Consider the following 18465-nt stretch of genomic DNA (forward strand, 5'->3'; position numbering starts at 1 on the left):
TGGAATAGGCTTATGATGATGAGGATGAGGATGATTGTTGGCCAATCCCTATTCCTGAGGATGTTCCACCTGTGACTACTGTGCCCCCAGCCTGTGCCCCCTCTGGTGCGGAGTCTGCTGGTCCTTCTCAGCCTATGGCTACAGCACCCCAGAGTATACCAGTGGTTCTCAGATGCACCACTAGACCAAATGCTGGCACTCCCCCTGTTCGGTATGCGCAGGATGAGTTTATTTGGCCTGCCATAGAACGGTACATTACCACTCTACGTATAAAAGTACAGCCCTCTGGATATTCAGTCATTGGCAGGGACTGCCAATCTTAAAGTGGGGGGGAATATGTAAGAAACAGTCATGTAATGTCTCTAAGTTTCATTATCCTGGTAAAACTGTGTTAAGATTTAATGTAAAATGCCTGCAGTATTTGTTTGGTCAGTAGATGGCAGCATAGGACCAATTTGCATTGGAGTTTACCATAGAGAAAGTGTATTACTGTGATACTGGTCCTTTAAGGCAGCAGATAAGTGTTGAAGTGACACGCCCCTTATGATGTCAGCCTGCCTCAGTGTGGCAGCTGCCATATTGGCAAGATAGAAAACAAGTTCTGTGTTGTGTAAGACGTGTGTGGAGATACTAAAGGACTTTCCTGTACAGCCAAGCTGTGTGAACTTCGGTCTAGAGACGGATGGAGTACAAAGAGACCGTGCATTTAGTGAAGGACTGTGTGCAGCAACTAACCTGTGGAGCCGACATTGGGCTGAGTGGATTGCCCCAAACAGTAAAGAGACTCACAGTGCTGTCGAGGTATCGGACAGTAACTGTAATAATCCTGGATTATATTCAGCTGGTTTTCCGGCCTGCTGAGGAGGACTTCTTTGTTGCGGATCCTGCGCTGGTTAAAGGAAAAAGACGACATCGGGCCCCACTGTGCACTTCCACAAACTGTAAGCGGTCCACTTGGACCACTGGGATAAGGGGGGTGCGCACCCGCTTGAAAATTAGGGTCAGTTAGGAACAGTTTCTGGGACTATTATTTCTTAGTGTCCGCACTGCGAATACGGACACAGCAAAGGTGAAAATTGTTGCAGTGTTTGCCTTGTATTGTTTATACTGTTTTGAATATTTTGCTTGTCTTTACCTCTGTAACTGCCTTGTTAACCTGCTTTTATTAATTTATAGTGAATGCAATTTTCTTAATCTTGACTTCTGCGTACGCACTGTTTTCTGGTGGCGGAGTCAAATCGCCTGCCTTGCTCTCGGTTCACACACCCCTGATAAAGCCTCGCTTTATGGGACAATACTTGTGGGTCTTCCTCGCTGGCCATCTTTGTGTCCTGCATACTTTATTTCTAGCAGGCTATCTTGCCTTTATTCCTTGCCTTCATGCTGCGTTTTATGCAACATGATTCATATTCTTCGTTGGTTATGTATGCTTTCATTGCATTGTGTCATCGTGTTACTTTTACTCCTGTTTGCATATCTGAACTTTTTTTCTCCATTTGGCCGCCTCTCTGTGTGTTTCTTTCACCTTATCATGGGTCTAGGGTGCGATAAGCATTGGGCCATCTTGTATCATACATCGTCTGTTACGTGATTGTCCTTATCTATATGGAAATAGAGACCTCCGGGTGCCGCAACATTTGTTTTACCTGTTGGTGGGGGTAACCATTCTATTTGTGACCCAATTACCATCCGACTTAAGATGCCAACACTGTTTGGACTTCGTCACATGGGTAAATCACTTGATCCTATTAGAATTCATGAAGTGCCCTAAGATAGAGGAACCGCTCCGCAAAAGGCGGCTTAGAGGCATTCAGAACTGTACCTTAATCTGGAATATCATATGAGCCAGATTATTTATGTAACTAAGAAATGCCTAAGGAAAACTCGGAGGTTCATTTCTAAAGGATCCCAAAAAGAGAGTAAAGAGCACATGCACCTCAAAACAGCAAAGACACTATCATCTCCATTAGGGCTCCTGCACACGACTGTATCTGTTTTTGTGGTTCGCAAATCACGAGCCTTCCCGTCACGTACTTACAGATGCGGAGGGCACACAGGTGTGCTGAACGGGTCTACATCTGATCTACAAAAAATGCAGATTGATGTGGACCAAAACTTCGGCCGTGGCCATGGGCCATTACAAATACAAAAAGGACTGGACACAGGGGCGGACTGGGAACTTAAAGTGGCCCTGGAAAAATACCACAGTGCAGCACAAAATACTGCTATACTTGCCACAGTATTCACCTGGATCACTATCCCGAGGACGGCGGTACAGTAGAGTTCAGGAGGGCCTCTGTGGCTATTGGCCAGGTGCATAAAAGCCTCAGATCATGGACCTGGCCAGCGGCCATGATGAGGGCTCGGATGGTGCCCTGGTCATCGGCCCACCATGACATTTCCCTGTAGGGTCTATGGCCAGTCCGCCCCTGACTGGAAAAAAAAAAAAGCACAAAGCTTTTCAAACACCATGACTCCTGTCATCTATGTACTGCCCTGGCACGTGATACAGATGTGGCTAGCCATTACATTTTTGGGCTTTGATGAAATAGACAGACATGTACAAAGACAGTTATGAAATAAAAGGGAGAAGTACGGGAAGTCTGATACTTAGCATGTGGCACAGTAAAAGTCCTTTGCTGTCCCGGAGATTTACACAGTCCAATCTGTCCAACGCGTGTCAACGAAACTATGGTCCATGGTCCCATATTCTTATCTCCTCTCAGTAAAAGGGAGAGGACAACCCCTTCCGTTCCGGCTCAGCCCTCGGGTGGCGCTTGATTATCTGCGCTCACTTTACCTCCCCATCCAACTGGCAGATATAAAATATGGACAAAATGTGATTTCAAGCCCCTACTGATATGATATTCCAGATTAGCGGGGGCAGATCCACCGCTGGTGAAGTTATAGCAGCTGGGTGAAGTTATATTACAGCAGCCATTCCTCCCGGACTCCTGCTGCGCGCTGCGGAGTCTATACCTGAAAATAATCTCTGACAGAAATATCACTGAAGGCAACTTCCTAAAACTTAACTTTTAATATATCTCATAAAATACATCCAGTAACACAGGTCCCACCAGGACCAATAAAGCTGTAGTACAGCCAATACATCAAAAGGCTGTCACATAAGGACAGTTAACAACTAGAGAAGACGTGTAATGCAGATGGAACAATTGTAACACCCCACAGTTGTGTTACTACACTCCTCTACCCCGCTACAATCTGTTAAGAGCCTTTGTTTTGTCATCTGATATGATTTTACAGGATGTCATTCACAATGTGCATAAACCATGTTAAATACAATTATTGTTGTAATTTTCCATGTTCACCAGCAGGTGGCAGCAATGGATTGGTAAGGAGTTAGCTACAGTTTAGTATTTCTAAGCTGGAATGGTTCAATGACATACAGCCGTTACTACTATGGAAGATATTACAAAATATCACTATACTGGATGTAAATGGTTTTCCCTTTGGCCATATGTCATCAACACAGTATTAACACACAGCAAAATCTGTGATATCCTCCCCCGTCTAGTATGCTGTAATATTACACATGTGTACCAGTTTTATGTCCTGTGATATGATGCGGTTTCAACAGTCAGTTATTTCTCCTTAAATGTTTTATTAAAGTTTTCATTATAACAGATGTGATTCAAGCTCTGTGTTACATAAAGTCGAGTATCAGGAGGGCATAGCTAATGCATTAAACATAAAACATAGTGGTCCACACAACCTTGTGGAGCCAAACATTAAATACAATAAGAACAAAAGAAAAAGAAAGAAAGAAAGAAAAAGAAAAAGGAGCATGGAAAGAGAAACGAGATTGGACAATAGAAAGAGGGCAGGAAAGGATTGAGGGGGGGAAGAGTAGAGAAGGACTTGCAGCTGAGGGATGTGGAGTTTACAATTGTGTGTTTCGGAAGGTTTCCGAGGAACGAAACGTGTCCCACAGGCCCCAGGTCTTCAGGTATCGGGAGACGTACAAGGGTGTCACGCTTATAAGGTCTTCCATTCTCTGGTATTGAGCAATCTCCTCAACCCATTCCTCCAGAGTGGGAGGAGAGGTGGATTTCCAATGTCGTGGAAATACCACCTTCGCCGCCTGAGTCATGTACTTCAAAAGGAAGTTCTTGTAGGCAGAGATATTCAGGTCAAGCACAAATAATAAAAGAGCTTCAGGGGCATTCTGGATGGGAAAGCCCGTTACCTATCCTGTGTACAAGGTTCCAAAAGGGGCGCAGTATGGAGCAATGCCACCAAATATGAATCATCGTGCCCTCCTCTGTCTGACACCTCCAGCATCGATCCGACACTGCAGGGAACCATTTATGGAGCAATGTAGGTACTCTGTACCACCTGGATAGGACTTTATAGCTCATTTCTTGAGCCTTAGTGGAGATTAGTGCTTTGTGTGATAGAAGGAAACATCTATTCCATTGGGAAGGGGTGAGTTGGAGTCCTGTTCCCAAGCCCGGCAGAACGGAGGAGGGCACGAAGAGCGTCGGCTCACCAGTAGTTTGTATATAGTGGATATGTTCCTGAAGACTGCCGAGGGGGAGATGCACATTTGTTCGAACACAGACAGGGTTCGGGAGAGTGTGTGGGTTTTACACAAGGAGGAATGGAAATGCTTGAGTTGTATATACTCAAAGGAGCAGGGATGGACTGGGACAATAAAGTGGCCCTGGACTTCAGCCAGACCGGCCCACTGACCGGCCCACCGGGGGCGGAGCAAATAAAGGGGCGGGGCTCACATACATCCATTCAGCGGAGCAAATAGAGGGGCGGGGCTCACATCCATCCATTCTGCTAAACGGGGGGCGGAGCAGCAGTAGGGGCGGGGCTCATATCCATTTATTCAGGCGAGCCGGGGGCGGAGCACCAGGAGGGGAGGGGCTCACATTCATTCAGCTGCGCTGGAGGGCGAAGCAGGAGGCGGGGCTCACATCCATCTATTCAGCTGAGCCAGGGGCGGGGCTAACATCTCTCTTCAGTCTATCAGGGCCTCGCTGATAACCGCCCCGCCCCCGTCTGGTAGTGATGCCGCCGCTGCTGCGCTGGAGGGCGAAGCAGGAGGCGGGGCTCACATCCATCTATTCAGCTGAGCCGGGGGCGGGGCTAACATCTCTCTTCAGTCTATCAGGGCCTCGCTGATAACCGCCCCGCCCCCGTCTGGTAGTGATGCCGCCGCTGAGTGTACTGTGCGTGCAGGGGGGTCGTGCGGCCAGGGCCCCCTGATGGCGGCCCTGGCCGGCCCATAATTCGATCGGCCCACCGGGATTCTCCCGGTACTCCCGATGGCCAGTCCATCGCTGCAAAGGAGTTGCGAGCTGTTGGAGTGGGGGTCCCAATCAGTTGAGACAGGGATTTCATTGAGCCCGATAAGACATGGTAAAATCTTAGTGGGCGGGTGAACAGTCAGTTATATCGGGCATATTGTCCCTTTTGGATATGGCATTATTAATTTCCTGTTTTTCGCTGCCCCTGTCTATGTAATCTAGGGATATAGGATGACCATCTCTTGGTCGCTATAATTGGCGCCTGTTACATCAGGAGAGCAAGTGCCATGGTTGTGTGCAGAAATCCTATCATCTCTTCCCCTATGCAGAATGAGGGCTGTAACTGTGTCCACCTTCCCCTGCGGAGACTCGGCAACAACAGATTAACAGCTGTACTTAAGATTGTTTACCTGTAAAGCCTTGTAAGGCCAATGGAATGTGATAATGTCATGTGACCTGCCATGAGAGAGGGGGGACTCAAAACTGTTGTTATCCCTTTACATCTTGGGGAGGGGGATATGAAAACTGTTGTTTTACCTCAATAATTCAGTTTATGTTCTGAGTTCACATGAACCAGAGGTGTGTGGTGTCTTCTCTGAGGAAAAGGGGACATTAGGATGGCATGGTTCTGGATGTCCGAATGGCATGATCTTGTGACAGTACAGAGCTACTCATTTGGGTTATAAGGGCCCCGTTACAAATTGGTGGCAGCGGTGGGATAGATCCCACCACTAGGGTGACGTTCAAGCCACCAACTGGGACCCCCCCCTTTGTAATGATGGAGCGTTACTATGAGACTCTAAAGAGAGAGACCCTGAAAGATCTGCTGGAGACTCGAGGAAAGACGTCTGGTAATAAGACCAAAGCCATGATGATCGAGGAGTTGTGTGAGTTAGACCAGCAACAAGGAGCGGTCCGAGTTGAGAGTCCTGTCATATGGGACACAAAGAAGCAGGTGGAATGGCGACTTGCCCTTTATCGAGATCACCCCATGGTTGAGCAGGTGAACCAGGTGCTGGATCAGGTGCACAAGCTGGAGCGGGAAAGGCGGATGACCCAGCAGGAAGCAGTAGCCCCGGCCCTGAAGATAGGGGGAACAAGCTACCCTATGGGGCATTCCAAGCATTTAAAGAGGAATAGGAAGACATTGACGAGTTCCTTGATGTAATGGAGTGGCAGTGTGGGAACTTATGTCTGGAGCCGGATGAGTGGGTCCCTGTGCCAGTGAGTAAGCTTACCGGCCGAGCACGGACTGCCTATGAGAGCATGCCTGCTGAGGACTGCCATGACTATGAACGAGTAAAGAAGCGGCTGCTTGCCCGATATGGAATAACCCCTGAGGCGCACCGAGTGAAATTCCGTAGCCTCAGAAGGAAGGTATAGCAGTCCTTGGTGGAGTGGACCCACTGTATGAAGCAGTCTGTGGAAGGCTGGATCTTGGGCAACCGGGCAGAGACTGTTTTGGACGTTATCCAGTTAGTACTGCTGGAGCAATTTTATAAGTTCGCTCCCCCTGCGGTCACCGAGTGGGTGAAAGACCGTAAACCCAAAACTGCGGACGAAGCAGCAGTTCTTGGGGACAAGTACCTGTACTCCCGATGCAACTGGCACCTCAACAAAAATAGGCAAGTACTGAATGCGCCTACTCCAACCTGAACCCCGTTCCAGCCCCGACCTAGTCCGGCAACCCTTGCTCCCACAGCTGCCAGACCATCCTACCCTCTCTCAGCTGCCCGAAACCCTTACCGGGCACCATTTACTGAGAACAGAGTTGTGCTAGCAAGACCAACCGTCCAGATCTGTGAACTTGTTTCCATTGCGGGCAAGCGGGACATATACAGCTAAACTGCACCAACACCTGGGGTCCCAACAACAAACCTCAATCTGCCCAACCTCCAGTTCTCTGCCTAGAAACCGAGGAGGACTTTGGAACTCTGCATGAGGTGGACCCAGTCCGAGCTGCCTCTGGAGATAACAGGGAACACCACCGGCAGGATGTGTGGGTCAATGGCAAGAAAGCTGAGGGGCTACGAGATACAGGGGCTACAGTCACCCTTGTTAAGCCCCACCTGGTCCCCCCTGCTGGACAGTTGTCCAAATTCATAGCTGTCCGAGTGGCCGGAGGCAACGTACATCGGATTCCCCTTTGCCCAAGTTAAAATGGATTGGGGCAACGGAAGCAAACAGGTCCAAGTTGGAGTTATGCAGGAGTTACCAGCTGAAGTGCTTCTGGCCAATGATTTGGGCTACTTAACTTCTCACTATCAGAAGGATACCGTAAACCCAGAGACATGTACAGAGGTAACACGGCAGCAGAGCCAGAGGGTCAGAGGGGCACTTGAGGAGGAGAACCAAGTGAGTGAGACTGCCCCTAACTGCAACCCTGACGAGTCCCTAGGTAGTGCCCCAGATAGCGGTCCTGACCCGCCCAATAGGCCGTGGACCACCTCAGCAGAGTTTCGGAAAGCCACCTCAGCAGGGTATCGAGAACGTGCTGGGGCTGAGCCGGCAAAGCCAAGCGATGGTAAAATTATATGGAGCCAGGGGTTGTTATACCGGCTTACAGAGGGCACCAAGCCCACTAAGATAACTAAGAAGCAGCTGGTTGTGCCCCAGCAGTACCGAATTGACCTCATGCGAGTTAGCCATGACATTCCCCTAGCTGGCCACCTCGGAATAAACCGTACCAGGGATCGCCTGAGTCTGAACTTTTATTGGCCCGGGCTATCCGAGGATTTGAAAATGTACCTGCGAACTTGTGATGCCTGCCAGCGGGCAGGCAAGCGAGGAGACAACCTCAGGGCTAACCTGCACTCCTTACCCATTATCGAGGAGCCCTTTATCCGCATAGCAGTCAATATTATCGGGTCCCTCGCTAAGCCCAGGCCCACCGGGAAAAGGTTCATCCTCACAGTTGTAGACTTTGCTACCAGGTACCCCGAGGCTGTCCCGTTAAACAATATCACCACCAAGTCAGTGAACGATGCACTGTTTAGTATTTTCTCCAGGGTGGGTTTTCCCCGAGAGGTGCTTTCCGACAACGGTCTCAGTTCTGTGCTGAACTGATCCGGCAGGTCTGGGATCTGTGTAAGATCCACAGTCTGCGTACATCCCCCTATCACCCCAGACCAATGGTCTCTGCGACCGCTTCATTGGGTCCCTGAAGCAAATGCTTTGGACATTCGCCCTGCAGTACCGGGACTGGGAGAGGTCCCTGACCCACCTTCTGTTCGCTTACAGGGAGGTGCCGCAGGAGTCTACTGGGTTTTCTCCCTTCGAGCTTTTGTATGGGAGAAGAGTTAGAGGACCCCTAGATTTGGTTTGAGACCACTGGGAGGGAGACAGGGAGGAGGAAGGAACCCCACTACATCAGTATGTCCTCAATCTCAGGGACCGGCTGACGGAGCTAACTGCCTCTGTGGCGGCGAACCTTCGGGCAGCCTTGAGTCGACAAAGAGTTTGGTACGATCGTACCGCTCGGAGCCGTATTTTAGCCCCTAGCCCACCCGTTATGATCTGGCCGGGTCTGCCGTTCCTTTGGACAAAAGGGTGGAGTATTGTTACATCAGGAATGCAAGTGCCATGGTTGTGTGTCATGAACTGTGTATAAATCCTATCATCTCTTCCCCTATGCAGAATGAGGGCTGTAACTGTGTCCACCATCCCCTGCGGAGACTCTGCCCGGCAACAACAGATTAACAGCTGGACTTAAGGTTGTTTACCTGTAAAGCCTTATAAGGGCAATGGAATGTGATAATGTCATGTGACCTGCCATGAGAGAGGGGGGACTCGAAACTGTTGTTATCCCTCACATCTTGGGGAGGGGGATATGAAAACTGTTGTTTTACCTAAATAAATAAGTTTATGTTCTGAGTTCACATGAACCAGAGGTGTGTGGTGTCTTCTCTGAGGAAAAGGGGACATTAGGATCGCATGGTTCTGGATGTCTGAATGGCATGTGCAATAGAGCCGGACCGTGGTACGGTTAACGGATGCCAAATTATGCAGTGGGTCAGGATATGGGTATAATAGTCTATGGTTTGTTCGTGATGCCAATTGCAGCGTGCGCAAGGTACAGTCACAGGGCCATTTAAGGTGTTGTAACTCACATACCAGGTTAGGAATGCCAGAGTGGTGTAATGTCTCTGTGTGGTAATGGCTGTAGTGTCAACAGTGTCTCCTACCTGGGTACGGCTGGACACCTGGATCCTGGCTCACTTGCAATAAAATGAGTGTGGTGCTAGTAGGAGTAATAGAGGAATTTGCAGCAGTAAGTTCAAGTTCAAACTTGTCTTTACTAGTTGCAGCTTTCATCCAAGCGAGATACAGCATTAGTCGTTGGTCCCAGCAGGTATTGGCAATGTTTGGCAGGAATTTGGCTTCTGTGCTGACTATCCTCTGCTGTCTTGAGGACTGACTAGCTGAGGAGGAATATGGCTTCTCCTGGGGTCTCTGGATGGTACTCACAGTTATTGTCTCAGGGTATGCTTCTTCCTGTAACTGGAGGTGGCTGTTTGCTTGTACCAGATGAGGCTAAAAGGCTCAGGCTGGGGATGATGATCAATTGTCTCAGCCGAGACAAGATCATGGCTTTGGATCCCTATATCTGGGATTTCCTACAAGCTCAGCCTTCCCCTAGCAGGGGTGACTGGCACACTAACTTAACTTCCTTCTCTCCCCATGATGCAGGATGTGGGAGCATCCCACTCTGCTCAAAGAGGCGGGAGTTAAACTGGAATATACTATTCCAGCCTAGAAACACTAAACTGTAACTAAGTCCCTGCTAACACATTGCTGCCACCTGCTGGTGAACATGGAAATTACAGCAATATACATTTAACAAGGCTTATAATGCACATTTGTGAGAAAATGATGTGAGATTACATTAGATGACAAAGTTAATACACTTAACAGGTTGTAGAGGGGTAAAAGAGTTTAGTAACACAACTCTGGGGTGTTACACATGATCTTGTGACAGTACAGAGCTACTCATACGGGTTATAAGGGCCCCGTTACAGCATCTTTATGTGATCCTTATAGGATGTGGTGGTTATGGGGTTAATTTGTATTTTCCCCCCATTTTAACCCTATCAAGAATCCTGCGTACCACACCTGATATTGGTGAAACGCACGGCCATCCTTGATGCGATCAGGTGAGTGAGTGATCGCAACACGTCTGCACTTCCTGCATGCCCGTCCAGCGAGATATTGCAGCGTACTCAAGTTAGGCTTAGAAATGTTCCTGGGTGTTGTAGTGCAATAGACACTAACCTGAGACGGCTGACTCTCTGCAAGGGCAGGTGATGATGAGAAATGTTCGTGACGCCAGTGCCAATTAAACGGTGGCACGCCGTTTGCTGATAGCAGGAATAACTGAGGAACCACGTGATGTTAAAACAGAATTCAAACTTTAGTAGTCATCATTTAGGGACATTGACGGAAGCGCAGTTCCTTTGAAGACAGTTGATTTTCAATACAGTTGATGCAGGCAATATATATATATATAGCAAGGTGACTTTAGAGTGTTAAACACAGGACTTGCAGTACAGGCAGCTTGCACTCTATTCCTGACTGATCCTGGAACATAGAAACTCTTCTCCAAGGTCCAGTGCCCTAGCTCTGGCGTATATCCTTGGTTTTATCTGTATCAAGTACCTCCTCTGTTGTCTTGAGTACCTCTTGCTTTTCTTGACTTGCCTCTGTCTCTCTCCCAGTGTCCTCAGGCTGATCAGCTGTGGTGTTCCTGCTTCTGCATATATATATTTAGGAGGGGAACCTTCTCCTTGGATCTGGAACCCGGTTACAGGGACTGCAATACCCTCTCCTGGTCTGCAGGCTTCAGGCCTGGACTTGACTCTGACATTGTCTAATCTCTGGTTAGACTAGACTATCAACCTTAGACTGACTTTCCCTTCCCTGACTGGGCCTTATATAGACTAGGGCTCCCTAGCTCCCTCTAGTGACCAAGAGCCGGAATGACACCCCTAGCAGGCCTGCACATGCAAATTTCACAGCAACAGGGAAGTACATAGCATTACATTACATTACATTTTATAAAGACGACCCGTACCAACCTCCCCATAGATAAGGGGGACGACAGCACACAAGTGACCCTTCTGTAGTGACGGGCATTACAGTCCCCGTACACTACATACCCCACTGCTTTAAGCTGAGTACGACCTCGTACTCCACCAGGGCCCGCCCAACTGGAATCTTCACCTGAAACAGAAAAAGACACATGCAGGCATACACATATGTAATTCATCTGCATTTACCTTCATATCAGGTCCAATTGGCAAAGGTGAAGGGTGGTGACAAGGGGCGTCGTTCTCTTCTCTCAGGATAGTGAATGGAACTGGGGCGCTGACCTGGCACAGCGTGACATTAATACCAGGATAGTCCATGACAATGAATAAGTCCATAATAGAACAGCAAGAAACGGTAAAACAGTATAAAAGTTCTTGGAGGCTCAAAGAACAAATATGAGTCCGTACCCAGGTTATTTTCCTATAAAACACAGAGGCTCTCATGCGGTGGAGTCCATCTCTGGGCACATTTCCTTTTAAAAGAGCAAAAATCTCAGAGGCTCAGGTTCTTTTGAGTCTATCTCCGGGCACGGTTCCTTAGTATCAAGTTGCACAATAAAATTGTATAATAGAAAACAAGTGCTGTAATACCCCTGATCAACCTGAAAAGGGGGTAAGGGTAAAAGGTGCAACAACGGAACAGGCACAACGTGGTGGAAAATAGCAAAAGCAGGCAGGAGATCCTGGAAACAAACTTGGCTTTGTTGAGTTTATTATTTCAGTGAGTGACACCTACCACTGAGCCGTGGATGAACTGGCAGCAGCAACAAAGGACCAGAAAACATAGGACTCCTGTCCTGGAAGGGTTAACAACATCATTCTTTGGTGAAATAAAGCAAAGGCCTAACAGGCTGATTCACAGGGGTATGTCATAATTACCCGGCTCTGCTGGCAAGTACGGCCTGTAGTAGTCCTCTACAGGAGGATGTGCCCACATAACGGTGTCAGGGGGCAGCTGCAAGGTAAAGGGGCCCCTAATAGGTATTGGCCCCATGGGCCTAGGGTTAGACCCTCGGGTGGACCGTACCGGTCCCGGCATAATGATTGTGGGTGGTGCGGCACTGGGTACCGCCGCCGCAAGCGGTCCGGTGGGCTCTGTGCAGCAGTTCACAGCACTAGCGGGTTCTCTTTGGGGCCGCAACGGAGCGGGGGTGACAGAAGGTGGTCTACGGGTGGTGACAGGCACCCTTACCTCATCCTCCTTAGGCGGCGTCCGGATCCTGGCGGTGGCAATCTTGCGCAGCTCCCGCAACTTTTCCTCCAGCCGGACGATCTGGTCACCAATGCTCTCTGTGTCGGAATCGCTGTCCTCTGCTGGCGCCGCCGGCGCAGGTACAGTCAACGATGGCTCGGACGCGGCCTTGGCAGATTCCGGTGGCGCATCGGGTCTCCTACCCTTCCGGATATTCTCCAAGGTAACCCGAAGTCCTTTTAAATTCTCCATGTCTTGTACGGTCTTCTCCCGACGAGGCAGCTCGGGGGAAGAATAGGGGCTCACCCATTTTTCCAACACGGTTGGCTGCCAGAAGACATTAGGCCCAATGAAGGAGCCCCGCTCTTGGAAGGCGTGATGGGCCGGCTCTGGAGAGCGTTCAGGTTCCCGCTCGCAGCCAGAGTAGTCTTCTTCTGCCTCCCAGTCCTCAGGTTCTCGCTTGGGACGGGTCACGGCAGTTGCATAAGGGCCTCTCAGGCTCTCGGCAGGGGTGAACTCCACTTCCTCTCCCTCGCGGAGGCTGTGCTGATAGGAAGGGAGGTAGTCTCTCTTGACAGATCTTCTGTTAACATACAAGTCTCTGCCAGTTAGATAATCTTGGATGAACCCGTAGCCACGGGTTTTGTCAAAGGACACCACCAACCCCTTTCTCCTTTCCAGGCGGGGTTGGGTGTTGGTGTGTCGTTCATGGATAGTCTTGGTCAGTTCCTCATAATATATTTTAGTCTTGGTATTCCGCTTTATAGCGGCCTCCCGGATCTCTGCCATTAATGAGGACCACTTGAAAGAGGGCTGAAAGAAGTCTCTCCAAGAGCCATAGCAGGGCTCTGGTTCTTTCTCCCGTGGCAGGCAGGCGGTTCTCTCCGGTCCCGGAGAGTAGGCCGGTGGAGCCTCCTCTGGCTCGACACCAACATTATCCATTTTTGATATTTCAGGCGCGGACGTTGCAGCAACGCAGTGCTCACTCTCCAACATGCTCGATCCTTCTCTGGAGAGCGACAGGGCGGCGCCAACAAGATCAGCCAGATCCTCCCATTGCACTGGGAGGCCGCCCCCCAGGTATTCCAGTATGTCCATGCTGGCCGACATGCAAATGTCCAGATAAACAGTGGCGCCTGACCTTGAACTCCTTCCCGCTATTTCCTCAAAAAGGCGCCAATTTTTCCCGCTTTTTCGGGATGAAGATGACGCAGCAGCTATTTCAGTAGTCTCAGCGGCCATTTTGGTAGAAGCGCTGTCTATTCACTGACAGCAAGGAGGATGATGAAAAGTCCACAAAACCACACTCCGATGTGGCGATTTCTTTCCTCTTGATAGCGCAACACTGCACAGCACTTTTTGGAGGTTTTTGGGACACTTTTGGTATGTTTTTCAGTCCACAAAGTCCACTTTAATAAAACAGGCAATTTGTCACTTTGGTCACAGGGCAACTGTATAAGGCACAAAGTTCACGCTTCTTGCACTAGAAAGCGTGCGTATCCTGTTCGTGACGCCAAAAGAGAGGTGCAGCGTACTCAAGTTAGGCTTAGAAATGTTCCTGGGTGTTGTAGTGCAATAGACACTAACCTGAGACGGCTGACTCTCTGCAAGGGCAGGTGATGATGAGAAATGTTCGTGACGCCAGTGCCAATTAAACGGTGGCACGCCGTTTGCTGATAGCAGGAATAACTGAGGAACCACGTGATGTTAAAACAGAATTCAAACTTTAGTAGTCATCATTTAGGGACATTGACGGAAGCGCAGTTCCTTTGAAGACAGTTGATTTTCAATACAGTTGATGCAGGCAATATATATATATATAGCAAGGTGACTTTAGAGTGTTAAACACAGGACTTGCAGTACAGGCAGCTTGCACTCTATTCCTGACTGATCCTGGAACATAGAAACTCTTCTCCAAGGTCCAGTGCCCTAGCTCTGGCGTATATCCTTGGTTTTATCTGTATCAAGTACCTCCTCTGTTGTCTTGAGTACCTCTTGCTTTTCTTGACTTGCCTCTGTCTCTCTCCCAGTGTCCTCAGGCTGATCAGCTGTGGTGTTCCTGCTTCTGCATATATATATTTAGGAGGGGAACCTTCTCCTTGGATCTGGAACCCGGTTACAGGGACTGCAATACCCTCTCCTGGTCTGCAGGCTTCAGGCCTGGACTTGACTCTGACATTGTCTAATCTCTGGTTAGACTAGACTATCAACCTTAGACTGACTTTCCCTTCCCTGACTGGGCCTTATATAGACTAGGGCTCCCTAGCTCCCTCTAGTGACCAAGAGCCGGAATGACACCCCTAGCAGGCCTGCACATGCAAATTTCACAGCAACAGGGAAGTACATAGCATTACATTACATTTTATAAAGACGACCCATACCAACTTCCCCATAGATAAGGGGGACGACAGCACACAAGTGACCCTTCTGTAGTGACGGGCATTACAGTCCCCGTACACTACAATATTGCAGGATCTCATAGCGTACTATGCGATCCCACGCTTCCCTTCTTTAATGGGGTTACTCAGTTTGCCGCATGTGTGTACGCGCTCCACGTGTATCTGACGTGGAGCGTATCTGTATATCACTTTGTCTTCCCAATGAACATAATAGGAGTTCTAGGGGCGAGAACGTAGGGAGGAGCCTGAGGGATAACTTACCCAATAGCTGTGCATACCCAGTCGTGTTTGAAAGCTGACAGTCCAGGCTTTCATACAAGACCAGAATGACAGCTCTAGTCCAAGCAACAGAGGAGAAACCACTGTTAGAAATAGTCGGGAATAATCGCGGGTAAAATCTGCTTTTACTTTCACTTTCAGCTTCATTCACAGCATCCCGATTTCTATCATTGCTTTCTTCCCCTGTACTGAACAGATTTATGTCATTCTGGTATTGTCTGAAAGCTTGGACAATACAAAGCCCATATTTCTAGCTGGTACCAAACCAGAGATATAAGCAGCTAAAGTAGCTCCCCCCCTCCCTGTCAGTCTGGAAGAGAATGAGGGACAGCTGGCTATTAGGAGGTTAAAAGAAATGCTTACTGATTTTGTTGGAGACTGAACATTGTTTCATGCTATGTTATACATTGCTTGGTTTATTTCCCTGTATGCCTATGTATTTGAAGTATTGAGTCTGACCACTAGATGTCACTATACACAAATACTCTATCATAATGTTCTATGTGTTGACTATCTGTTATTGCATTTTCCTGGTATCTATGGTTGTTGTTCTTCCATATCTCCTGTGCTAACATGAGCACCATGCTCTCTGCTGTATGTCTCTTCAATACAAATGAATCCTAGTAAACTACAGCCATCCATGTATGTCTGATTATTCTCTGCATCATCTGCACCAGCCAACAAAGGTTATGGGCCCAGACAACGTGAATCATCAGACTGTCAGAACAGAGGCCTAGTCTTCATCTGCACACCATCTTTGATCAAGCTGCGGAGGAAATCTGCTCTGAGGTATCCAGGTGCTTGGAATACGAGCAAGGTACATTAATCATGGCTAGCAGCGGGGATCTTAAACTGGGGATCACTAAGCTAAATAGTGACAACTACAAGATGTGGAAGTTCAAGATGGAGATGCTGCTGAGAAAAGATGACACATGGGATGTCCTCACCACAGACAGGTCGGATGTAGACAACCAGGAGTGGGATAAGAAAAACAGACAGGCAAGAGCCACAATAGCCCTACTGGTAGAAGATGAACAGCTTATCCACATAAAAGGGGAAGATACTGCCAAAGGTATGTGGAATGCACTCCGTAGATTACATGAGAGCTCTAGCTTAAACAACAAGTTATATTTACTAAGGAAGCTGTATCAGCCAAAACCGACTCCAGAAGGGGATATGCAAGAACATATAAGAAGCGTGCTGGAGATTGTTGCACAACTCCGGGACCTCGGAGAGGAGATCAAAGATAACCATGTGACAGCAATACTTTTATGCAGCCTGCCAGAGTCATACAACCCTCTGATTAATGCATTAGAGACAAGATCTGAAGCAGAACTCACATTACAGTTGGTGAAATCTCGACTTTCAGCTGAATACAAGCGCAGAAAGGAGCAAACTTCTCACAGGCAAGAGAGCGATACAGGAGCAGCACTTAAAGCAACAGACACTAAGATGCCAAACTGGAAGGCCAAACTATGTTTCCGGTGTAACAGGGCTGGGCATTTCAAGCGCGACTGTCCATTGTGGAGGAATGAGCAGAGGGAAAAAAATCCCAATCAGGCACTCATAACCATGATGAAAAACAACGACCAAGCAGCGTGGCACGGAACTTTTAAAGTGACAGATGCTGTCACCAACCATAAATGGTATATAGATTCTGGAGCAACAAGTCACATGACTAACGATAGAGAATTCTTCGTAGAGCTCAATCCAGACAAGAAAGAAACCATATATCTTGCAGACGGGAGTTGCACAACTGCTGAAGGAACAGGATATGGAATAGTCACTTGTAAAAATGAGGATGGGCAAGTGTTAAAAATACCAATGACGGATGTATTGTATGTTCCCGGACTCAATGGCGGCCTTATATCAGTCAGGTGACTGGCAAGCAAAGGACTAACCACAACGTTTAAAGGTGACCAATGCACTATCCAAGATGGGGAAAGAGTGATAGCAACAGCTAAAGCGGGTAAGCACCTTTATGAACTTGATGTTGTTGAGCAAGAAACAAAGCTCTGCACACATAAGCACAAGAACTGTATTCATTTATGGCACAGACGTCTGGGCCACAGCACCCTGACAGCACACAGGAGCTGGCCAGACGGGATTTAACGAAAGGCTTCAAATTAACAGGCTGCCCAAACACGCTAAGGTGTGAATGCTGCATCAAGGCCATAGCCACCAGAGTAACCCCACCAAAGGCAAGTGAAAGCAGAGCAACAAGACCGATCGACCTAATACACACAGATGTATGCGGGCCTATGAGAACAACCACCCCAGGAGGAAATAAATACATATTAACTTTTATAGACGACTACTCAAGGTTTACAGTGACATACCTAATGAAGAATAAGTCAGAAGTATTCGACAAGCTGAAGGACTATGTTACCAAAGTAAGCAATAAATTTCACAGAAAACCATTTGTACTCAGAAGTGATAATGGTGGGGAGTACACCGGGTTTCAAGTAGAGAATACACTCAGGGAACTAGGAATATAACATCAAAAGACTGTCCCATATACTCCAGAGCAGAACGGGGTAGCAGAGAGGAAAAACAGATCTCTGACTGAAATGATCAGATGCATGTTGACTGATTCTGGACTCCCTGAAAAATATTGGGGAGAAGCAGCACAAACGGCCACCTACTTACAAAACAGATTACACTCCAAGGCAACAACCAAAACTCCATACGAGCTATGGCACAGTCGAAAACCAAGCATAGGACACCTCAAGATATTTGGAAGCAAAGCTTTTGCTTACATTCTGGGAGAAAAGCGCAGCAAGCTCCAAAATCTAGCAATTGAAGGTGTCTTTGTTGGTTATGCCGACAACACCAAAGGATACAGAATCCTAGACCCAAAGACCGATAAAGTGACAATCAGCAGCAGCGTAACATTTATCGAGGACCCGAGAAATGAAGTAACGGAGCCAGCCATGCCAAGAGCAGAAGAACCAAATAACGCTGAGCTGTTTTTTTTAACCCCCCAACAGACTCTCGTACAAAGTAGAAACATCCTGTGTAAGAGAACCCACTTGTTGGAAAGACATAACACAACTCCCGGAGAGGGAAGCCAAGAGATGGATAAAGGCAGCTGAGGAAGAAATCATCTCACTACAGGACACGCAGGCTTGAGTGCTAACGCAACTGCCAGCCAAAAAGAGGGCAATTGGCTGTAAATGGACTTTCAAGGTCAAGTACAACACTGATGGTACAGTTGAGAGATATAAAGC

General features: G+C 48.1%; 1 protein-coding gene across 1 annotated transcript in view; it reads left to right on the forward strand.

Annotated features, from left to right (window-relative positions):
• The first annotated feature begins 10364 nt into the window (after positions 1 to 10364).
• LOC120991015 (guanylate-binding protein 2-like) overlaps positions 10365 to 18465 on the forward strand; it is a 53243-nt gene continuing 45142 nt past the window's right edge. Inside the window, exon 1 of the mRNA XM_040419918.1 lies at positions 10365 to 10432. The gene's annotated coding sequence lies outside the window, so the exon portion shown is untranslated. The remainder of the gene's footprint in view (positions 10433 to 18465) is intronic.

The sequence above is a fragment of the Bufo bufo genome, chromosome 1 (assembly GCF_905171765.1).
Source record: "Bufo bufo chromosome 1, aBufBuf1.1, whole genome shotgun sequence".
Lineage (NCBI taxonomy): Eukaryota > Metazoa > Chordata > Amphibia > Anura > Bufonidae > Bufo > Bufo bufo.